This window comes from Lissotriton helveticus, chromosome 2_1 (genome assembly GCF_964261635.1).
Source record: "Lissotriton helveticus chromosome 2_1, aLisHel1.1, whole genome shotgun sequence".
NCBI lineage: Eukaryota > Metazoa > Chordata > Amphibia > Caudata > Salamandridae > Lissotriton > Lissotriton helveticus.
In genome coordinates this window covers 1629203734-1629221362 of record NC_136059.1, presented here as the reverse complement: position 1 = coordinate 1629221362, position 17629 = coordinate 1629203734, and positions in this window count along the sequence as shown.

Here is a 17629-nt window from a genome sequence, read left to right as displayed (position 1 = left end):
TCTTTATGCCGTCAGTGCCTTCTATTTTAGTGTTCTCAGAGCGTTCTGCTCTTTGTCGGTGTGTTCCAATGCAGCGCTTTCAGCGCGTTCTGTTTTCTCTCTGCTCGTTCTAATGAACCGCAGCGTGGTTCTTTTGAAACGCAGAAGAGCGTCAGTGCGTCTGGAACGCATGCGCTTGAATTACACGGTGACGTCACAGGACCGTAGAGCGGAGCTCGAGAGCAAAGCGCGAGCAGTCAACGTATTTTCTGTCTAATCGCGCAAAGTCCTTTTTTTAACTATTCTTCCAGTCCCATATTTTATTAATAAAACCTCCCGCTCTCCTCACCAATATGCCTTTATCAGAGCAGCCGCTGGGAAGTCTTCGCTTCTCTTGTGATTATGAAAACAGCCGCTGGAGGAGGGGACAGGTCAGGAACATCGATGTGTTGCTATGTTGAGGTTGTTTTTCGTTTCCGATCGTCGCCAGTATAATGTTGCTCATTTATGCATCAAATAATGAAGGAAAAGTCGTTTCTGTAGAGCAAAGTAGGTTTAATAAAACCTCATCCATAAACAGCCACAAGTAACTGTCGAAAGAGAATTATGCTACTCGGTACATTCTTAGAATTTGGAATGTAGGGAAAGATGACACATCTTAAAGGGGAAGGCATGGATAACAGGGGAAGGGAAGGCATGGATAACAGGGGAAAGAGGAAACATCACACATCTCCCTTCTTTACAAACTGAAGGTGATAACCACATTAGTCAATGCAAGCAAAAGTAATGTAGACTAGACTGAAACTGTGGAAGAGTACGTATCTTCTTTGAGGAAACTTGCCTCCTCTTGCAACTTTGGTCAGACACTTGATGAACGAATACGTGACCAATTCGTCTTGAGATGCGCACATGATGAAATAAGAAAAGAACTATGGCTAAAAGATGAGCCTCCTTTAGAAGAAGTTTTGACTATTGCTAAACAAGTAGAGCATATGACAAGATGTGTCGGAGAACTAAAAAGAGAAAAAGAAAAGCCGTTCACCTCTGAGTCTAAAGACGAAGTAAAAATTGACGAAACTGTCTGTCAAGTAAAAAAAGTGGAGAATGTCACAAATGATGAGAGGAATGTTAGGACAACTAATCCTTCTTTTTCTTCCTCTAATAATAGGTTTGCTTGTTATAGATGCGGTCAAATTAATCATTTGGCTAACTCATCTATGTGCCCTGCATTGAAAATAACATGTAATGTATGTAATAAGAAAGGTCATTTTGCAAGGTTGTGCAGAAGCAAAACGTACAATGGTGACAACTCAAGAAGGCGGTGGCCTCAACCTCAAATAAGGTCAATTTGTTTTGAGGTTAAGGATGACAAATCTGATCATCCCTCCCATTTAGTTAGAGTGGAAGGCTCAATGATAAATGTAAAATTTGATTCCTGCTCAAAAATAACTATAATTGATGAAAAATTGTATAATGAGCTATTTAAAGACAAAGTAAAACTATTTAAATGTGATATTTTTCCATTGGGGTATAGCGAGAAACCCATTGGAATGGTAGGATATTTCATGGCAGAGATAGAACTTGGTTCAAGAATCACTGTAGGTAAAGTCTATGTGTCAAAGAAAGGTGATGCACTTTTAGGTTGGTTAGAACAACGCCATTTAGGAGTGACACTTGATCCAAATGCCACCCCCCAAGTCAGAATTCAAGAAGTATCTAATCCAGTACTAGACAACAAGAGTGATGAAGAGTTGTCTTTGTCTTTGGCTAAACAATTTCCTAATGTTTTTAAAGAAGAGTTAGGGTGTCTGCGTGGTTACAAACACCATATTAAATTAAGAGCAAATGCTTTTCCTGTAGTGGCTAAAGTAAGGAGAATTCCTCTAGTTGAACAAGCAAAAGTACAAGAAGAACTTGACAAACTTGTGAAAAATGGTATTATTGAACCTGTGGAAGCAACTGAGTGGCTTGCTCCTGTGGTTATTGCAAAGAAATCCACTGGCGAAATTCGCCTTTGCATTGATCTAAGAGCTCTAAACAGGGAGGTAGTTGTTGATAGGTTTCCCCTTCCTAACATTGATGAGATAGTCAGCACTTTAGAAGGTGCAAAATATTTCACCACTCTCGATTTAGCCTCCGCTTACCACCAGGTTGAGTTAGATACTTGTTCACAAGACCTTACTGCCTTCGTTATACCAATGGGCACGTTTAAATTTAAGAGAATGCCTTTTAGCCTCGTCTCTGCTGCCTCAGTTTTCCAACGAATCATGGCTAAGATTTTAAGAGGTTTGTCAGGTGTCAAGTGTTATCAAGATGATTTGTTGATCTATGGGAGTAGTGTTCTTGAACATGATAGTCGTGTGTCTGATGTTTTGAAACGGTTAGATGGTGCTGGTATGACTTTGAAAAGAACCAAATGCAAATTTAGGGTTCAGGAAGTTAACTATCTAGGTCATTGTATTACTGGAGTTGGAGTCTTTCCAAAGAAAGAACTTGTTGAGTCTATAAGCAAAGTTAAAGAACCGACTAATAAGGAAGAGCTTCTCTCCTTCTTAGGTATGGTAGAATTTTATGGGAAATTCATTCCCAATTTTGCTGATAAAACACACAATTTGAGAAAATTAACTGCAAAGAATGTTGTATATAATTGGTCTCCTGAATGTAAGAGTGAATTTGAGTGTATTAAGAAAGAGTTGAGCAAAGCCCCTTCTCTTCATGCGTTTGTTCCGGGCCTTCCCACTGTGTTATTCACTGATGCTAGTGATAAAGGCCTAGGTGCCGTGTTGGTCCAAAAGAGAGATGGTAAAGACTACCTCATTTGTTGTTCTTCCCGGTGCCTTAAAGGGTCAGAGTCTAATTACTCTGTAATAGAGAAGGAATCGCTTGCAATTTTCTGGGCCTTGAGAAAGTTTAAGAACCTTGTTTGGGGGACGAAAGTATGTGTGCTATCTGATCATAAGCCTTTGAGAGAGGTGTTTTCAAAGAAGGGTCTCGATGCCATTTCCTCAAGAATCAGGAAGTGGATTGTTTCTTTGCAGGAATTTGAGTTTGAAGTAGAGTATATTCCTGGGATTGCTAACAGGTCGGCTGATTGTTTATCTAGATTGGTTGACTGTGAGAATGTTGATCTTGATGACTGTTGTGAAATTGATGAGGGCACCAATGTGTGTGAAATAACTGATGGTGCAATTGCTGAAAATGAATGGAGGTTAGAGTTGGGAAAAGATGAAGAGATTTCTCAAGTTATGCTATCTTTAATGAATAAATCTCGTTTGTCCAAACCGTGGACGTTAGTTTCAGATGAACTCTCTGTATATGATGGGTTGTTGACACGAGGTACTAAACTTGTTCCTCCCTCTTCTCTTAGAAATAAGTTGTTAGCTCTTGCCCATTGTGGTCATTTGGGTATAGTAAAAACCAAAGAGTTTCTACGTATGCAATTTTGGTGGCCAGGCATGGATCTTGAAATCGAAAGAATGGTTAGAGAGTGTCCTGAGTGTTGTTCAAGCGATAAGATCCTGAAGACTAAACAAATGCCTTTGGTTAAGAGGGCTTTACCTGATCATCCTTGGGATGAGGTTGCCATTGACATTGTGGGTCCTTTATCTGGTATTACCGATACTCCCTATCTCATCGTTTTAATTGATCTTTATTCAAGATGGATTGAAGTCTCTGCTGTCAGAGAAATTACCACTGATTCCATCATTAAGTTCTTAGAACCTCTGTTTTATAAGGAAGGTTTTCCAAATAGTCTTCTGTCTGACAATGGTCCCCAGTTCTGTTCCTCAGTCTTTGTTGATTTTCTAAAAAAATGTGGAGTTTCCCATAAGAAATGTTCACTATATCACCCGGAGTCTAACGGTGCAGTAGAGAGGGTCAATAAAACTCTGAAGGAGTCAATTCAACTTGCCCGTGCTTCTGGTCTGAATTGGAAATCCACTCTCCAAGACAGAATAAATACTTATCGCTTTGTTCCCCATTCTTCTACTGGGAGGTCTCCTTTCGAACTATTTAAAGGTAGAATTCCCAATACTTTGTTGTGTCCTGGGTGGATGTGTCTAAACAAAGGTTTGGTGGATAATGATATAGGTGAGTGGAGAACAAGAGAACTATCCATGCAGGAAGCACGCAAAATATATTTTGACAAGAAGAAAAGTGTGGGTTCTCTGGAGATCAAGATCGGTGATCTGGTAAAAATAAAGACGCCAGTTGGGCGCAAACCATGGTCCAAGTACACTAATGTTAGAGCGGTTATCAAGGTGTTCAGAAATGCTGTGAAGACCGAAGACGGGAGAATCTGGAACAAGAGTCGTGTTGTACTTGTTAATCCTAAATCATTTGTTGATTCTTCTAGTTGTGATACCAGTTTGTGCAATAATTTTCTTTCTCCTTCCAATTCCCTATCAGACAGGTTACCCTCTCCTTCTACAAGAAGTCAAAGAGTTCGTAGTGCTCCGTATCACTTGAAAGACTATGTTTAGTCTACATTACTTTTGCTTGCATTGACTAATGTGGTTATCACCTTCAGTTTGTAAAGAAGGGAGATGTGTGATGTTTCCTCTTTCCCCTGTTATCCATGCCTTCCCCTTTAAGATGTGTCATCTTTCCCTACATTCCAAATTCTAAGAATGTACCGAGTAGCATAATTCTCTTTCGACAGTTACTTGTGGCTGTTTATGGATGAGGTTTTATTAAACCTACTTTGCTCTACAGAAACGACTTTTCCTTCATTATTTGATGCATAAATGAGCAACATTATACATGGCTTATTAGGAATCGGTTAGGACTGGCACTGCATGCAATCTTAGTACAGTTGAGATTAAAATTTAGTGGTTGGGTACTTGAATATTAGCAGATGTGCTTTTTCCAACTGTTGATTTGTAAATAATTTCGCCATCTGTATTTTATGTGTGTATTATGACTGTTTTTATTGATTGTATAATGCATTTTTGTCATCTATATTTCGCATCCGCATGTATGTTTCTTATGGGGAAGTATCTCCGAAATTAACTATTTAATTGGTTGATTGAAACCCTCGCCCACCCCACTGCCAGGAGCTCATCCTAAAACATGATAAACGCACCTCGGTGGTCATCACACACCACAACAAAACACTTCCAACATAGGATAAAAAAAATAAGGACAACGCCCTTCCAAACACACACCACACAGAGACGCTTATTTACAATCTGCTTGCGCCGCCGGTGCGTCACTTTTATTATGGGAAAAGGTGACGTACAAGCAGCGCTTGTAAATAAGTCCCAGGGTGTGTCTTGCTATCTGTGTCAGCGAGAGCTTCAGCTATCCACTTTGGGGTAGTCAGCGGTATTCAAATGCAACAAGTGTAACAGAAATGAATGTAGCAGACACGCTTGGGCATTTAGATAACTAAAGGCTGGCCAGAGGCTCGACTGTGAATAGCCTGCATATAAGGAGAAACTATTTGGCAACCCCGAGCGTGACGCATAAAGAACACGCCTTCAGTAGCAGAACCTTCAGTAGAGCCAGGCTGCGGCAGCGTCTTCCTACCGGGGTACTGTATTGGTTTATTTCTGCTGGGCAAGGTGAGTGCTGAATACCCCTGGCCCTGTGCTGCGTGCACTGCCCCTCACCTCTGGCCTGTAAGAGGTATTTAGTGTTGTGTTCCAAGGACGACGTGTTGTGATTGGCAAGATGCCCTTTCCAGTTTGGCAACATGTGTGCTGGAGCAAACACGTCTTTCCAATCACAATATGACGCCTGTGGCTTCCCCTTATTTAGTACTCTTTGTCAGCAGACAGCATGGGCTGCAGGGCTACGGGGGAGGGGGGGGAGAAGGAGGGGGGGAGAGAAGGGGGGGGCGGGAGAGATGATGGTTCAGCGCCTCTTCTAATTCTGTGTAATCTCAATGTCTGGAGCTTGGAGGGAGGTGGGGTGGAGATTGTAGGCAGAGGTGTAACCCAAAACCTATGAAGCCCCTGTGGCGCAGGGTGGAGTCCAAATCAGTTTAAAGCCAGGGCCACTCGAATTATGCTGCAGGGTTTACTAAATCATGCGGCAAGAAAAGGCAAATTATGCGGCGTTATGTGTGTGGCACTTTTTTTTTACAGTATTGCCTCATTCATTTTGTAATTTTCACACGTTAACACTAGATGGTAAAGGGTTTCACCGCATTAGTACCAGGCTGACAGACAAATACAGCAATAAGCAAACGAACAAGCATTTGCAGTGCGAGTTTAAGCTATTGGCATTGTAAATGACAATGCGTTTTATTTATGTTTTGGTTTATAAAACATACATAAAAGCCATGGTCATTTACAATGCCAATAACGGAAACTTGTGTAAATGCAAGACCTGTTGCATTGCAAATGCTTGTTTTATAACTTGTCATTGCATACTGTCTGTTTCATTATCACACAGTGTAGACCCACTTGCGCCAATGTCAATTATCATGCCCACTGTGCATTGAATGCTTCCATTATTGCATTGATCAATGCAGGATTTCTGTTCAATTATTATGCAGTAACTGCCCTCGTGCAAGCGCTGCTGTCACTGTGCACGCATGGCCTGTATTTATGGATCAAAATATCATTAGAATTGTATCTGATCTTCATGCATGGTGATCTTTTTCCTCATTGAAACAAGGCTGTCACCTACATTATGCATTATCTGCATTGCTGATAAAAATGCAGGCTTTCTGTTTGTTTGCAATACATTGTGCTCGCTGCGCCCCCATATGTTCTGATGACACCCATGCCTCCTTGTGAGCCAGCATGACCTGTTTTTATTCTGAATATTAATATTCGATAACTATCTGATTGGTGTTGTCATTTGACATTTATGTACATCACACATGGACTCTCCACACCCCAGCAGACACCGGCCTCTCCATGCATGCTTTACCTGCCTGCAGGTATTGTGGATATGAGTGCAGGCTTTAAGTTTATCATGTAACATGCTCTCCTGGTGCATATAATATGCATTGATGCACCCAAGCTGCCTCATAGGAATTTTGGGGCATATTACCAACCAATAGAGATAATTTTTGTCTCTAACCTGTTTAGAGACAAAAATTATCGCCGCACATCGGCGATTTTTATCGCAGATAAACCTTGCTATTAGCAAGGTTTATCGCAAATGCGATAAAAAACGGCCGCAATGCATGAATATCGCTGAAAAGTCAGCGATATTCATGCATTATCGAGCAAATGCTCTTAGCCATGTTATCCACCTCCCATTTGATAACATGGCTAAGAACTGCTCCTGGGTAGGTGTTAGCTTTTGGAGATATTCGCGCTTAGCGCGAATATCTCCAAAAGTTGGTAATAGGAGATAGCGATGTTAGCGACTGTTTCCAGCTAACATCTTGGCACGCCCACTTTGCATGTCATTAGTGATAAATATCACTGACATGCAAAGCGGGGCCCAAGATGGTCACTATCTCCTATTAGCTGTTGCTAACTGGTGTTAGCGACAGCTTGGTAATAGGGAGATAATTTTATCTCCGCTTTCTTGGCTTTTAAAGCCAAAAAAGCGGAGATAAAGCACCTTGATAATATGCCCCTTTGTATTTCAATCTGAATATCAGCCATGGCGCCCTCCTCGCTCCTGTGCACAATTATGTCACTATGCATTCATTACCAGCTGCCACTCATGCCCCCCTCCTGTATGTCTTTCAAATATTCATGATTACATTTATTTGTAGTCATAAATGTAAAGTGCTCCCCCTTGATCTGTATTTATCACTGACATTGCACAACCCATACAAATCACTAATGTAAACAAGCATTTACAACGCAATAGGTTTCGCCTTTGCAAAAGTTAGAGCTATTGGCATTGTAAATGACAAACTTTTTATTTATGTGTTCATTTTGACAACAGATAAATAAATGGCATTGTCATTTACATTGTCAATAGCTTAATCTCTCGAAAATGCGAGACCCATTGCCCACAGAGCAAGCTTGGGTTAAAGACATACGAGAGTGGCCCCTGGCAGAGCCGAGGCACATGTGGGAAGTCTGGCCTGATGAAAAAGTAGACGATGACCTGGTCAGATGGGCTTAAATGTTGCAAGAGTGAGTGAGTCTGGGTGACTCCGAGAATTCATTGCAGAACATGGAGGTGGATAGCCAAACACTGGGAGGAAGTGAAGGTTTAGCATCCCAAACAAACTAATAATCAAGTGCTAGGGATTTGTGTGCCCTTGTTCTGTGTTAGCATTACAATGTACAGCTGGTTAGTGTTTGCATATGTAATTGAAAGTTTGACCTGTGATTCTACATTGAAACCCTAGGAGAAAGAGTTTGGGGGTTGCTCTGCAGTTCTTTTTCAATCAATTTACATAAACTATGAATGGTCTGGATGCCGAGGAGTGTATACACATTGTGATTGTTATTATGTTCTTACGGGATCACTGAAATAATATCGATGACACGAATATAGAACTACCATAATATCGAGGAAAAAATATAGAAGGCAAAAATATCGAATTCCTATCTCCAAACAGGTAAGTACAAAAATATCGAATCAAAAATATCGTTGTAAAAAATATAGTTAGTCAAAATATCGAATTTTTTAAAATGTCTTATAAGTAATAAAAAATTAATGAAATAAATATAATTAACTTAATCATACTTAGATAACCTTAAAATTAATAAATAATTATTGTAAGTAAAAAAAATACAATTTGATTTTTTAATACATATATATATATATATATATATATATATATATATTCACTGAAAAAACCATAGGTTATAGACCATATATAGTTAGGAATTAGCATTTACAAAACCTTATTTTACTCACACAAAACCATTGAAATTCCATATATAGTTAGTTGCACTAACTATATATCGCGCACCCGCAATCCACTGCTGATGATGTCACATATTACATCATTCATGACATGGTCAGTGACATCACTGATGACATCACTGATGACATCTCAAATGACATCACTGATGACATCACTGATGACATCTCAAATGACATCATCTAGTGTCTGTGTGTTTTTCTAAAGTTTAAATATGTTTTACATATTGAAGAATGAGCGGATGTATGGAAGACTGAGTGTGTGTGTGGCTGGCTGGGAGGTGTGTGACTCTGTGCATATCAATGTGTACTTGTATCAGTGATTGTATAAGAGAGTAAGTATGTGTTAGTATATGTGTGAAAAAGTATGGTGTTCTGTGTTTAACTGTATAGATGAGGAAATCGAAGTGTGATTGATTCTTCACAGGACTGACTAGGTGTATGAGTGCATATGATAGTGTTGTAATAATGAGTGACTGTATGTATGAGTGATTGTATGGGTGAATGAGTGAATGTGTGTGTAGACGTAGGAATCAGTGAGTGCGTATGTAGTAACTGGTATTGGTGTGTCATGATGTCATCAGTGATGTCATTTGAGATGTCATCAGTGATGTCATTTGAGGTGTCATCAGTGATGTCATCAGTGATGTCACTGAAGTATGGTGTTCTGTGTTTAACTGTATAGATGAGGAAATGGAAGTGTGATTGATTCTTTACAGGACTGACTAGGTGTGTGAGTAACTCCATGGATGAGTGGCAGTGTGTGAGTGTCTGCATAGGTGTATGAGTGCATATGATAGTGTTGTAATAATGAGTGACTGTATGTATGAGTGATTGTATGGGTGAATGAGTGAATGTGTGTGTAGACGTAGGAATCAGTGAGTGCGTATGTAGTAACTGGTATTGGTGTGTCATGATGTCATCAGTGATGTCATTTGAGATGTCATCAGTGATGTCATCAGTGATGTCATTTGAGATGTCATCAGTGATGTCATCAGTGATGTCACTGACCATGTCATGATCGATGTAATATGTGACATCATCAGCAGTGGATTGCGGGTGCGCGATATATAGTTAGTGCAACTAACTATATATGGAATTTCAATGGTTTTGTGTGAGTAAAATAAGGTTTTGTAAATGCTAATTCCTAACTATATATGGTCTATAACCTATGGTTTTTTCAGTGAATTTTCAAGGTTTTGTAAATGCTAATTCCTAACTATATATGGTCTATAACCTATGGTTTTTTCAGTGAATTTCATTGGTTTTTTAACAGCTAATATCTGTAGCTGTAAAATGTATTCTTCTTGAAATCCAAAAATATATTTTATATGTTTATGAATAATTTTTTTTTTAAATATTTTTTTTTCTTCGTTCCCGCTTCGCGAATCGGGAAGCTTCCCGTTAGCTGACCTTGATGCCGCGAAATAGACCGCGAGCCGGTAAACGTTTCTTTACCGCAACTGCCGCGTTAGAAAACAACATCGTGACGTCTCCCGTCCGCACGACGTTTCACGTTGTCGCGTGATACGTCATATGACGTGCTACGTTAGCGAACTGGTACGCGAAGCGAGTCGCAAAGCGCAGGTTTCTAGAAGCAAACCGGGAGGCCCTGCAAAGCGCTTAACGTAAACACAGCAGGTCATGTGACTTGGTAATAACACTTTTCATTGGTTCATTTCACTTTTGGTTTCCTAATGATGTAAGACTAGGTCATATAATCTAAAATGAACACTTTTCATTGGTTGAGAACTCTTGTTTTTCCCAAATGATGAAAATCCCTCCTTCTTTCCTCACTCTGACTTTCATCATTGTGAGAGAAAGACCCTTTGTGATCACTGAGCAATGGCTTCTTTAGTAGCTTCAGCTGGTGCTTCCCCACCACCTCCACCACCTCCAAGGAAGAGTGGACCACCTGCTCAAGTTATACTTCAGCAAGAAGAGGAAGAAGAGGAACAGAACGACGAGCACGAAGAGAGGCAGTTTTTGCCTGAGGAGCCCAGGACGTCTCACCGGAAAGAAAACTTCATTTGGCAATTTTTTAAAATTCCCAAAGGTCAGAAAAAAGTAAATGCAAGATACGTAACTTGCCTTATATGTCAAGATAGACTGTCCAGAGGAACCGAGAAAAAATACAGTTTCGGAAACTACACAATGCATCGCCATATGACTAGGTGGCATCCTAACAACTACAGTGCTGCACAGTTTCGGAACGACCTAGATAATCTCCCTATTATGGCCAGAAGATCTGTTGTACCGGAAGTAACGGGACCAGAGGGCAGGGAGATGGTGCCAAATATACAAATGAGATTTGGTGAAGTAAAACACATCTGCGTATTTTGCGATGGATTCATTTGCTACGGAGAAAGAAGCATCACTCTGATCAACAGAGCTATTGACTATCATATGCAAGTTTGTACGAAACGCCCAAAATAATAAATACTTTTTTTTTGTTTTGTTGCTCCTGTTGAGCCCTTTACAATGAATCGTTTTCATTGCCCCCTCCAAGAAAAACCCCAAAAAATATAAAACTGTTCAGAAAAATTCAAAAAAAGTAAAAAAATGTTCCGAAAAAAAATAAAAAAAATATAAAACAACAAAAACAATAAAAAAAAAGTTCTTTTCAGAACTACCTCCCCGTTATTAAAAAATTGGTACAATATTTGGAACTGTGCCAACCTCTATTTCTCTTAGTTCGCTTCCCAGTTCGCTCGCCGGTACGCGAACCGGAAGCGAACCAAAAACAGTAAGTATAAGGGAAGGAAACAGACACTTATGTTAAAAGAAAGACAGCTATAGGGGAGTAAACTAGAGATACTATTACCCGTAATCCACTGCTGACGATGTCACATATTACATCATTCATGACATGCTCAGTGACATCATCAGCAGAGGATTGCGGGTTTTTTGGCAACGTGCCTTATCCACGGTTTAATAACGCTGCCTTTTGCTTTATATAAGTTTTCAAATTGTATGAAATATATACCAATAGGTCGTTATGAACCTTTAGGTAGTGCTTTTCTTCATGAGGTCTGGTCGCTTCCATACACATACAGATGTTTCAAAGATGATCAAGAAGTTTATCTGAATGGAGAGGAATGCACTGAGACGCCAGATCATTCACTAATGTGTAGGCACATACAGTTACACGGTTCATGCAACAAACACCGACCAAATATGGCTTGCGTGTTGCAAGGCACGCCAGTTCCTGCTATCATCCCCACGTTCAAGTTGTTGGAAAATGGTAGTTATTTGATGCTCAATAATGAAGATTGTTCTGAGTTAATTAAAAGTATTCCTTTTATCGTAACAGTAAGTGAACGGGTTATTTGCTGCAGAAATGTTCTATTTCCTCCCACACATGAACATAGGGAGTTTTCAATCTGGCCACAAATACCAACCTTGGGAGAGATTTCAACGGCATGGCAAGAATAAGAGCTCTTTTGTCTCAGAGAGAGGTGGCCTTGAGTTCGGCCCGTGAAACTTTCGTGCTTCACATAGCGAACACCCGTACAGAGGTGCAGACCCTTTTCAATTCAGATTTGCCTTTCAATTTCAGTAAGATGGTTCGGACTATCTTTAACGCATCCTCCACAAAGGCCCTGGCGCACTTTTTTAAAGTTGTTACCAGTGGTCTCGTGACTTCATTTGAGAAAATCTTTGGAGTCATCCCTGCTTTCTTTCATTCTATTTTCTCCACTCTGCTTCGTGGATTGGCATTTTTACTTGCATTACCAGCGGACGCTCTTGTGCTTTTTTACATTTTTAAATATGGATGTCCCTCCTATGCAACCTCCCGCCCTGCAGCTGCTGACACTGTTCCGCAATCGCATGCTAGAATATTATGGCACAATGCCGTTGGCGATATTAAGCACGGCATATGGATTATCTTTTCGATTCTCCTACTTCACCTGTGTCCAGCCTGTATTTCACTGCCTGACCTGTGATTTCGATTGGGCCATTGATTTGTGTCTCTGCGGACCGGTTTCTCCTGACGTCGACTTTAATCAGCTGATGACTCCTATCATTACTCACGAGTTGGTTTGCCCTGGCGAAAGGATTATGGCTGTGGCATTGATGCATGGACTAATTAGTCCCTGGAATTTACTGGCGGCAGCACAGTCTTTCTTGGAACAGAGCTTTATTGAAAACCCACCGAGCTGTCCTCTGATGGTGATAGAGGATCCGGTGCTGGGAGAGCACGTATGTTCTTTTCCGCTTTTAAATTGGATGGCTGAACTGTTTTCGGATGAAGACGGTGACTTCCTATTGGAGGCTGTTGCAGCTTATTTTGCATACACAGTTATGTCATAGACCTTTTTCATGTTTGATATGCTGAGTACTAGCATTTCATTGACAATTCATTGACTTATTTCTCAAGTTTTTATTATTTACCTTGCCTATTGGCTTAAGACTCGATAAAGTACTTGGCTGTTTTATTTTTCTTTAGCATTACATTTTCCTAGTTTTTAATGCTTTACCTTGCGGACCGTCCACATATAAACTTGCAATCTGCTCTCATGAGATGGCACTTCTATTATCTTATTCAGTTCGTTTCCGGATCATGGGGAGGTGTCATCTAGGTCCTGGATATCTTTACACCGTGTTAAGTTAGCATGGGCTCATTACCGGTTTAAACGCCATTTTTCCTTTTTTGCAACTTCTGCACACGACACTTAGTTGTTGCTTTAGCTTTCCACCTAGTAGTTCATCGTGGTTTACATGAGAATAATATGTTATTGCTCTACTATCTGCTTTGCTTGTTAAACTATATCTGTACAGCGAGTGCTAAAGTTTCAAGAACAACACGATACAGAATTGTTATGAGGTCTGATCTCCACGACTTCATACTCATAACATAAGTGCAACTTCTGCCAATTCTGGGCATGAGGCGGGTTTTATATTGCTTTGCCGAACACACATACACAACAGTTGATGCGGTTCACATGAAGAGAGAGCTGGTGTATGCTGATGTGATTCCTTCAAATCTAAGACACTAAAGTATGGGCACGCCCTAAACCAACACAAAGAGACCTTCTTAGCAAATAATATAATATGTGTATTAGGGAGGGTGAGATATAAGCAGCCGCGGGCCGTGGAGGGAGTTACGGTGGGGCAGGGATGCGGGGAGGGGGAGGGGCAGGGTGGAGCCCTCTCTACCCTGCCCCTCCCCCTCCCCGCCTCCCTGCCCCACCGTAACTCCCTCCACGGCCCGCGGCTGCTTATAAGTGTTGCTAACTCTTATTCATTTACAGCATGTTAACATACTGTCACCATTCGCTTTTTATGTACTAGTAACTATGCTGGTAATTTTGCTACTGATAATATGTGTACTTGTATTATCTAAGATACTACGCCTGAGAAGACGGCATTAGTAAATAAACATTTCAAATACACATGTGTTCTTCTTAACTCCATGTTCTGGTTTCTAAGAAATATATAACGACCGACTGTTCATGAGTTCCACGTATCCTGAGGTACTATAAGTTCATATTCTGGATTGTCTAAACATTGAGAGTTTGTTATATCCAATGTGACACTGTACCTAGCTTGCTAAGGAGTTTTTGATTACTAACGTGAGTTTTGGGACACCCTAATTCGCCGAGGTTCCAATCCTCTGTGCACAGTTCTCTGTGAGAACAGAAACCCTGCGACAGGGGCACCCCCGACCCTTGCTGGAGCTTCATCACACTTGCGATACAACTCCAGCAATGCGCCACCTTTACGGCACAGATACATCACGCATCTGTGCTGTTTTTGCCCCATGATGCGCCGCATTGTAAATGCAGCACACCATAGGTGACGGAACAGCGGCACAGAATGACTAACACATCCCTGGTGATGCGCCAGTCATCATAAATGTATCCCTATGCTTCTTATCTTGTTAGAGATGAACCGCCATATGTATCATCAAAGTTTTTTGCATTTCCTAAATAGCGAACTTTAAGGAATAAATAGCGATTCTTTACCATTCCTAGTTTGCGATTAGCTATTTGCTAATTACAAATTACCCATTCATTTCCTTCATTTCCATAGGGCGGTTGGACTCACTTTTAGCTCGAACGGCTGAATGGATTTCCACGAAACTTGGCAAAATTGTAGGGACTGGTAGCCCGATGTGCCTTTGCTATGTCTCAAGATATATGCTCCAGTGGTTTTTACGAAAATTAACTTTGAAAAATATATATTGGGCTACATTGGCCTATATATATGTTGGAGCCCAAATGTAGCCCAATGTAGCCCAATGAAGCCCAATGTAGCCCAATGTAGCCCAAAGATGGCCACCAGACACACAAAAAAACAAATGTAGCCCAAATATCAGCCAGATGTAGCCCAACTATAGCCCAGTGACAGAATGACCAATCAGCTTCGCAAACCTCCGTTACGCGAAGCGGAGCGCTGTTACAGATATATATCTTTTTTTGAACGTTAATTTCTCAAAATCCACTGGAGCACATATATTGAGACCTAGCAAAGGCACATCGGGCTACCAGTCCGTAATATTTTGCCAAGTTTCGTGCAAATCCATTCAGCCGTTCGATTATTATTATTATTATTTTTTTTGCCCCGCGGGGCCCTTTTAAAACCTCCACATCAAACCTAGGGGGTCAGCGAGGATCTACTATGCCCCCTTATGGTTATTTCCCCCTTTGTTTTGGCCTCCTCTTGTCTCTCGATCCTACCGAGAGACAAGATGGCGGCCGCTACGGACTTTTTGGAATGTTGACAGACGCCAGAGAACCAATCAGCTTCGCTTCACAAAGCTCCGTTGCGCGAAAAGTACGCGTCCTGGGACGCTGCCCGGTCCGCTGTTACAGATATATATCTTTTTTTAAACGTTAATTTCTCAAAATCCACTGGAGCACATATATTGAGACCTATAAAAGGCACATAGGGCTACCAGTCCCTACAATTTTGCCAAGTTTCGTGCAAATCCATTCAGCCGTTCGGGCTAAAAGTGAGGCCAACCGCCCTATGGAAAACTCAATGTTAAAAACACGTTTTGGGACCCCCCTTTTTTCTCGGCCCCCCCTTGACGAACCCCCCCCCAAATTTTCAAGGGCTGCTCAGAAACAAAATGTGCCATTTTCCTGAAAATTTCAGCCAATTCCGTCCACAAACGCCAAAGTTATTAGACATAGAATTTTCAAAAATCCCATAGAGAAAAAATCCTAACTATATATACCTACTGGCGACCGCCAGTAGGTAATATATATATATATATATATATATATATATATATTCACTGAAAAAACCATAGGTTATAGACCATATATAGTTAGGAATTAGCATTTAAAAAACCTTATTTTACTCACACAAAACCATTGAAATTCCATATATAGTTAGTTGCACTAACTATATATCGCGCACCTGCAATCCACTGCTGATGATGTCACATATTACATCATTCATGACATGGTCAGTGACATCACTGATGACATCACTGATGACATCTCAAATGACATCACTGATGACATCTCACTTGACATCAATGATCACATCACTGATGATATCATTCATGTGACAATACAATGCATCTCCTCACATTTTAATATAACCTCTGTTTCACCCAGTGTTAAAAACAGAGTATAATTTTTGAAACCATTGACACACCAATACTAGTTACTACATACGTACTCACTGATTCCTACGTCTACACACACATTCACTCATTCACCCATACAATCATTCATACATACAATCACTCATGTTTACAACACAATCATATGCACTCATACACCTATACAGACACTCACACTCTGCCACTCATCCATGGAGTTACTCACACACCTAGTCAGTCCTGTAAAGAATCAATCACACTTCCATTTTCTACTCTATACAGTTAAACATAGAGCACCTTACGTTTTCAACCATATACTAACACATACTTACTCTCTTATACAATCATTGATACAAGTACACATTGATCTGTACAGAGTCACACACCTCCCATCCAGCCACACACACACTCAGTCTCCCATGCAAATACTTGGGCAATCAATCAATAACCCATATAGTTAATCATATAGCTACTGATCAAAACATGCAGCAGTTTACAGAACAACAGACATAATGATGCACAAATTAAGACACTTTAGTCACTAACCCATGCACTCAGTGAGACACATTTAATCACTCACTCATGCATTCAGTCATGCACCTACTAAATCCTTTGTCCAGACACTTATACTTCCACTCATTCTTCAATATGTAAGACACATTTTAACTTTACAGAAACATACAGTCACTGGATGTTGTCATCAGTGATGTCATCAGTGATGTCATTTGAGATGTCATCAGTGATGTCATCAGTGATGTCACTGACCATGTCATGAATGATGTAATATGTGACATCATCAGCAGTGGATTGCAGGTGCGCGATATATAGTTAGTGCAACTAACTATATATGGAATTTCAATGGTTTTGTGTGAGTAAAATAAGGTTTTTTAAATGCTAATTCCTAACTATATATGGTCTATAACCTATGGTTTTTTCAGTGAATTTTCAAGGTTTTGTAAATGCTAATTCCTAACTATATATGGTCTATAACCTATGGTTTTTTCAGTGAATTTCAATGGTTTTTTAATAGCAAATATCATAAGCTGTCGAATGTCAAGTACGTGGTAAGTGAAAACATTTTCGTGTTTATGCACACTGATCTGCTTTGAATGGTGCCCCCCCCCCTCATTTCTATTAGGAGTACTCTCTCTTTGCAGATAGTGAAAGGTAGTTAACGCAGGTCTTTGCCCCCATTGTAATCCGTCGTGCCTGCTTCTCTCTCCATTTGATTCATTGTTATCCAAGTATTTACTGTTTTAGAATTAGTTCTCTTTGGTTCATTCTCTATTTACAAAC